The 8,428-nt window shown below is 36.5% G+C and overlaps 1 pseudogene; it reads left to right on the top strand.

Annotated features, from left to right (window-relative positions):
* The first annotated feature begins 4,969 nt into the window (after positions 1 to 4,969).
* On the top strand, positions 4,970 to 5,894 carry LOC101569985 (annotated as a pseudogene).
* Positions 5,895 to 8,428: the final 2,534 nt, after the last annotated feature.

Below are 8,428 nucleotides of genomic sequence, written 5' to 3'. Positions count from 1 at the left end.
TAACAGAACTGAACCAGAGTTTGAAACAAATGGACTTGGTGGACATATACAGAGTGTTCCACCCAAACACAGCTGAATACACATTTCTCTCAGCTGCACATGGGTCATTTTCTAAAATCGACCACATACTGGTCCATAGGTCATGCTTAAGTATATGCAAGAATACAGAAATTATCCCATGAACATTATCTGACCACAGTGCAATGAAAAGGGAAATACACGAGAAAAGAAACCAGAAAAAAACTTTCAATACATGGAAATTAAATGACACCCTCCTCAGCAACCAGTGGGTCACCGATGAAATTAAACAAGAAATTCAATAATATGTACAATTCAATGAAAATTCAATCATAACTTATCGTAATTTATGGGATACAAAGAAAGGAGTTCTCAGAGGGAAATTCATAGATGTGAGCTCACACATTAGGAAAATAGAACGGGAACAAGTAACTACCCTAATGTTGCAACTTCAATAACTAGAAAAGGAAGAGCAAACCAAACCCAGAGCTGAAAGACGGGAGGAAATCATAAAGATTAGAGCAGAAATTAATTCAATTGAGAAAAAGAAAACAATCCACAGAATTAAAAAAGCCAAAAGCTGGTTCTTTGAAAGATTAAATAAAATCGATAAGCCCCTAGCTAACCTCATCAAACAGAGGAAAGAAAAAATTCAAATAGAAGCAATAAGGAATGAAAAGGTTGTAATTACCACAGAATCAGTGGAAATTCAGGAGATTATCAATAGCTACATTGAGAATCTTTACTCTCACACAATTGAAGACACAGAAGAAATGGGCAGATTCTTAGAAAGGTACAAATTACCACTACTGAATCGACAAGATATAACTACTCTCAATAGCCCAATAACAGCCAAAGAAATACGAGATGTAATTAAAAACCTACCGGCAAAGAAAAGTCTAGGTCCGGATGGATTCACAGCTGAATTGTACAAGATATTTCCCGAAGATGTAGTCCCTATACTCCTCAAATTCTTCCATGAAATTGAAAAGGAAGCAATCCTCCCAAAATCATTCCTCGAGGCAAGTGTTATTCTAATACCAAAAGCAGGGAAAGATGCAACTAATAAAGAGAACTACAGGCCTATCTCCTTCATGAACATAGATGCCAAAATCCTCAATTAAATACTAGCAAATAGAATGCAGCCAATCATCAAGAAGATCATACAACATGACCAGGTAGGATTCATCTCAAGGATGCAAGGGTGGTCCAACATATGAAAATCTAACAATGTGATACACTATATCAATAGATCGAAAATAAAAATCCACATGATCATCTCCATTGATGCAGAAAAGGTTTTTGTCAAAGTCCAACACTCATTCATGTTCAAAGTCCTACAGAAAATTAGAATAGATGGCCTCTATTTCAATCTCTTAAAAGCCTTTTATGAAAATCCAACGGCTAACATAATCCTAAATGGGGAAAAACTGAATTCTTTTACTGTTAGATGTGGTACAAGACAAGGATATCCTCTATCACCACTCCTATTCAAAATAGTTCTGGAATCCTGAGCTACAGCCATTAGACAAGAGAAAGAAGTAACAGGAATAAGAATAGGCAAAGAAGAAATTAAATTATCTTTATTTGCAAATGAAATGATACTTTACTTAGAAGACCCAAACAACTCCACCAAGAAGCTACTAGAATTAATACAGAAATTCAGTAGCATAGCAGGTTATAGAGTCAATGCCCAAAAGTCAATAGCATTCCTCTACACAGACAACAAACACACTGAAAGGGAAATTTTAGAAACAGTACCTTCTACAATAGCACCGAGGAAAATGAAATACGTTGGAATTATTCTAACTAAAGAAGTCAAAGATCTTTTCAAGGAAAATTACAGTAATCTTAAAAAAAGATATCATAAAGGATTTCAGAAAATGGAAAGCTGTTCCATGCTCCTGGAGAGGAAGAACCAACTTTGTGAAGATAGCCATACTCCCAAAATTGCTGTACAGATTTAATGCAATCCCTATCAGACTACCACCGACATATCTCACAGACATAGAGAAATCATTTCTAAAATTTATCCAGAACTGGGAAAGATCTAGAATAGCAAAGGCAATTCTGGGCAATAAAGAAAAGGCAGGAGGCATTACCATTCCTGACTTGAAATTATACTACAAGGCTACTGTGATAAAATCAGCATGGTATTGGCATCAAAATAGACCTGAGGATCAATGGAATAGATTGGAAGACACTGAAGCCCTTACAAACACACTCAGCCACCTTATCGTTGACAAAGGGGCCAAACATGTGCACTGGAAATAAAACAGTCTTTTTAACAAATGTTGCTGGAAAAACTGGCTCTCTACATGCCAAAAACTCAAACTTGATCCGGGTCTATCACCATGCACTAAACTAAAGTCAAAATGGATTAAAGATCTAAACATTAAAGCAGAGACACTAAATCTCCTGGAAGTGAAATTAGGAGGAACTCTTGAAGACATAGGGGTAGGCAAAGAGTTCATGGACAGAAATCAAATCGCATGGGAAACAATTGAAAGAATTAACAACTGGGACCTGCTCTTACTGAGAAGTTTTTTCATGTCAAAAGAAATTACCAACAAAGTGAAAAGGCAATCCACAAATTTGGAAAAAGTCATGACAAATAAGTACTCAGACAAAGGTCTGCTCTCTAGAATGTATAAAGAACTAAGAAACACTATGGCCCCAAAATTTAAAGACCCAATCCAGAAATGGGCATCCGAGATTAATACATCCTTCTCAGTGGAAGAAATTAAACAAGCAGGTAAATTTATGAAAAAATGCTCCACATCACTAGCCATTCGTGAAATGCAAATTAAAACCACATTGAGATATCATCTCACCCCAGAAAGAATGGCTATCATAAAGAAATCACCCAATAACAAATGTTTGAGTGACTGTGGGGAAAAAGGTACCCTTCTGCACTGCTGGTGGGAATGTAGACTGGTGCAACCATTGTGGAAATCAGTATGGAGACTCCTTAGAAAAGTTGGTCTGGAAATCCCCTTTGAACTAGCTATTCCTCTACTGGGAATTTTCCCAGAAGATATGAAATCATCATATCATAGGGATATATGTGTGCCTATGTTTATAGCAGCACAATTTTTGATCCCAAAATCTTGGAAACAACTAAGATGCCCATCACCTGAGGATTGTTTGAGAAAGATGTGGTATTTTTATACAATGGAGTATTATTCATCTATTAAGAATGATAAACTGCAAGCCTTTATATTGAAGTGGATGCCACTTGCACATATACTCATAAGTGAAATAAACCAGACACATATGTGTAAATATCATATAGTCTCCCTAGAATAAGAACTCAAAAGATGAAATACAAATAGAAATTTATAATACAAGTGAAAGGAAAGCAGCATCTCAAGGGCTAATTAACCAAGAAAGAGAAAGGAGAAGAGCTAGGAAACATGACAATGTCAAGCCATACATTTATGTGTAAAAGATGAGCAAGGCAATGATCCTGAGAATATTCAGAAGTTCTTTTAAATCTAGCAGTTAATTGGAAAGATTCTCACCCTGACGAACTATTTATGCTGATACCTGTGAACTAATCTACTGCACTGCAGAGGGTACTTTGTAATGGTAGTTTCATGTTTGGAGTGCTTGTCATTCTGGTATTGTGAATATGGGTTGCTTGTCATGGCATGCAAGTTGCTGCTATGATGTCTCTTGTGTAGGTGGATGTTCAAGAAGAAGGGGGTGGTGAAGGAAAGCAAGGGACTGGAAAAGGAATATTGTGGGACTGTCCTGCTTCATGTTTGTATATGGTGAGATTTTTGGACTTATGTGCAAACACGAGAAATATATAATTCTTTATCCTATTTTAAAACATAATCTAATTTTTAAATGTTTTTTTATCATATGTAGGGACTTGAAGTTCAACAAATCAATACTTGATGAAAAATACCTGTTCCATGTTATGCCTAAGATGTTTGAAATGCAGAGAAATGGTGAGGTTAGTCTTAATAGCCTAAGTTGTTTGCTAATAACAATAAGCTTGTCTTCTGGATGGTTAACAACCTACGTTTGCAGACCAAAATTAGAGAAAAAGGAGGGCTGCAAGGAAACCCAACATTTTGGCCCTAACCTTCTAAGGTCAATTATGAGTCAGGACATATGAGAACTTGTACTGTAACGTCATGTACCTCAGTAGTGTCCCAAATTTTCTGATGAAGAAGATTATGGGGCCAAAGTGGAAAGTGATTGATGATGTAGAGTGTGCCTAAGGTGAGTCACATGGAGAGAAAACACTCTCTCAGGCTTTCACAGAGAGCACATTGGCCAAGCAATGTCCGTGACTCATCCACATGGCTGACACTGACAATGGTTCTACAATCGGAGTTACAGGATCTCGGGATCAATCCTGAGGGCATTTCACTGACCTGCTCAGACCCAAAAGCTACAACTCTTGTTGCATAGGTCCTGCTTTACCTTGGTCTTACCAGTAGAAAAGTATGAAGATGAAATGTAGGAAATAAAGTCATGATGTTATTTTGATCTGTGGGGAACTCAGGTCAATAATTTCTCACATTGCCAGTTAAACAGAATACCTAATGCTATTATCGCCTCTGGACTCTTTTAGAATATTTTGCTTAGTTTACACACCTATAATATTCAAATAACGGAACTTAGAAAAAAAGGGGATACAGATGACTTTCCATTTTGTTTCTGTTTATGCAAAGTGAATGGGATAGATATATAGTTACATTCTGTTAATGAATGTAATGATTTGTTCTAATGGTGTTTGTAAATAGGATATCAAGTCCACATCTTGTACAGCAAGTAACCAGTAAGAAGAATGTATGCAGTGTGTTAGTTATTGAAACTGTCCTAGCGATTTGATTTGATACTCTCTCATTGCTATCTGCTTATCAATAAAAGTATTAAAAAAAAGAAAAGAGAGGACTGAGAGCCACGTGAGTCGATCTGGAGCACAGCCCACATGGGGGAATCTATCTCACTGGCCGTCCCGATGACCATGGAACAGACGGTTCCGGAGATGTTATTCTCTCACTTGGGTATCTTCTTTTATGAAAAGGCCAAAGACAATGTGGGGTAGGAACGAGAAGCCAACAAGTGGGCAGGAGCCAATGGCTCTCGCTGCTGGGTGCCTTGGTGCACCTGGCCATTGCGAAGGTCTATCACAGTCTCATCTACCTGCGGCAAAATCTAGGGAGCCACTTATTCTTCAGCAGGAGTGTTTCCATGTTCACCATCTATACATCCCTGCATAACGAGCTGAAGAAAGTGGTGGTAGGCCGCGGAGCCTTTGCTGAGACTGCTCCTCATGTGAAAGAATTCCTCTCCTACTTATCAGAGCAGCTCTGTTTCTTTGTTCAGGCTCAGGCTCAGCTGGAGTTTTAAGACTTCTGTGAGAAGATGTACACCCTCAGTACACAGAAATTCATCAATGCTGAAAATCTTGTGGGACTTTTGGACACCAACCTCAAGAAGTACAGCTCCAGATTCCATCACCCAATCCTCAGTCCTTTGGAGAGCAGTTTCCAGCTGGAAGTCGATGTCTTAAGTCTTCTCCTCAAGGCCCAGGCTCAGTTCTCTGAGTGGAAGTTCCTCCCTTCCCTGTTGAACTTGCACATTGCTCACACGAAGCTGCAGACCTGGGGCCAAATCTTTGAAAGGCAGCAAGAAGCCAAGAAGCATCTGTTTGGAGGGCAGTCACAAATGGCCGTTCAACACCCACACCTTTTCCTTTGGCAGATGAAACTCAAAAACATGCTCCTGTCAAGTTTATTTTTTACTTTCATGAGGCACTGAGTTGACAAACTACTGCTTCAGAAATGAAAGCGTTGATTACAAAAGCTAACCCAGACCTTTTTGGAAAGATTTCTAGCTTCATCAGGAAATACAATTTTTTTTTCAAAAAATAAAAGGAAAAAAAAATAAATGGGATTTCCAGTCCAAACAAAAAATATCATGAATATAAAAAATACACAATGTATGAATTATTGTTACTCTCCTTTTATTTTATTTTATTTTATTTTATTTTATTTTATTTTATTTTAATTTTATTTTTGTGGAACCGGGGATTGAATTCAGACCCTTGCACTTGCCAGGGAAGCACTATTATCTTGTTTTAAAAGTCTTTCTGTCTTGTTTTATCTTGGTCTTAACCATCCAGCAGAAAATTATAATAACAAAGTATGAGAAGTAAAGCCATATCAGTACGCTGATTTGTAAAGGGCTCAGGTCAACAGCTTCTGACATTCCCAGTCCTACGGATAACCCACTACTATTATGGACTACTGGACTATTTGGATTATTTTGCTGAATTCACATACCTACAATATTTAAATGGCAATGGAATACCCATCTCTGACAAAACTAACCAAAAAAAAGGGGATACAAATGAAGGGCCATTTTGTCTCTGTATGTGCAAAATAGGATAGATATACAGCTACTTTGTCTTAATTCAATGAGAAAAAAGATTTGTACTAATAGTGTTTGGACAGGATATCACGTCTGCATCTTGTAGTATGAATAACCACTACAAAGACAACAATATGCAATGTATTAATTATTTGAAACTATCCTACTAATTGGTTTTGAAACTGTCTCATTGCTATTCATTTCTCAATAAAATTAATATAAAAATAATTAAAAAAATAAGTGTTCTGGTTTGATGTGACAAATATTATTTCAATTGACAAATTATTATCTAGAACTAATCACCTGGGTCGGGAAGTGACGATATGCTGTCTGGTTAGAAAATATGTGACGTACAAAAAAATTTGAGAAGTGCACAAATGTTGTAAAAAAGCACATACCTACTAAGCTAATGTCTTATTTTATATTCTATCAAAATATAAGAAACTTCCTGTTACAGTTTGTACCCAGATGTACCCTCAAAATCTCATGCACATGTATGTGGGGCTTTTGGAAAATAATTTGGTCATGGGGCATATAATAATCAGTGCTTTAGTCTACTAATAAGCTTATAGATGAACTGCTGTTAGGATATAGGGTCTGTTAAGAAAAGGAGGGTCACTGGGGATGTGGTCTAGAAGAGTTTATCTCTTCCTACTTCTCTTTTCTTTCTCTCATTCTGCTTCCTGCCACCGTGCTATGAGCTCTTCCTCCTGTGTGATGCCCCTTTGCTATGATACCCTACCTTGGAACCAGCCAACTACGTACTGAAATCTCTACAAGCTATAAGCAAAAATAAGCCTCTGCTCAGAATTGTAAGTGCCATGCATTGTGTCTTAGGCAGTGAGAAATTAACCAATATACTTTCTCATTCTACTGAGATACTTCATAAATTATATTTGGTGGATGTACCACTATATCTATAACTATATTATCCATATCTATATCTATATCTATCTACCTATTAATTGCCATTGGTAGATATTTATATTGTTTGTAATATCTTATTATAAATATTTTATTTAAAAAGTTTTGGATATTATTATAAATAAGACTTAAAAATTTTGCCCATTGCCTTCAGTTCATGAAGAGACAGAGATGGACATTAAACCTCTTACAAACAGGAAAACAAATAAATCAATTAATTCCATTTGGTGATTAAGGCACTGGGATTCAGGAAGGTGTACATCAAAATGATATTGCAAAAATCCCTCACCATGATTGTTGCAAAATCAGTTAGCTCACATAAGCACAGTAGTGAGTCTTTCAGAATTTTTGGCTCCAGTACACAAGGTCAATTTGAATAACAAGAAGAACCTTTTACAAGATCAGTCTTGCCTAATTTGGAAATAATACTTCATGGAAGAAAGCCTCACATCATATATCATTATTCTATGCTTATGAATCGTCATATTTCTTCTAATTAGGGTTATGATCTCTCTGAAATGACTAGAAAGACTGGTATTTTTACCATATAAAATGACTGGTATTTTTTTCCAGTACCATATAAATACTTTTGACTGACAGCCCTAGGAAGAAAATAGAACTACTGTTTTAATTTTCCTCTAGTGCTGTTTACATATTCCGTTGATGCATTTAAAATGTCTTATTTTCATACTGAGTCATTCAAAAAGAAATTATAATGGACTTTCCCAGAATGAATGGCAAATGCTTTTTTTCTTAATATCTTCCTTTTTCAACTGTGAATTGTCTTTTATGGAATTCTATAAACATTTGTTTTGTCAAACTTATGTTTTTGAGTGGAAAATCTAGGTGAATCCTGTGGGTGTACACTCACACATCTTCAGGATAGTCTGCATGATTTGGTGGCCATGGTCTATTGTTCCTAAATATTAAACTTTGAGGACTGCATTCTTTTAATAAGATTATACCCTACAATCTACATCTGCAATCAACAAGATGATTTCTTCTCACCACCTCTACCCCTTTGTGAACTTTCATGGAGGTTAAAATTCTGTCTTTTTTCCCCCTCATTTTGAGTATTTAAGATCATTCC

This window comes from Octodon degus, unplaced genomic scaffold (assembly GCF_000260255.1).
Source record: "Octodon degus isolate 3935 unplaced genomic scaffold, OctDeg1.0 scaffold00041, whole genome shotgun sequence".
In the NCBI taxonomy this organism is placed as follows: domain Eukaryota; kingdom Metazoa; phylum Chordata; class Mammalia; order Rodentia; family Octodontidae; genus Octodon; species Octodon degus.
Note: the sequence above shows the minus strand (reverse complement) of the source record. Positions and strands in the feature narration are given on the sequence as shown.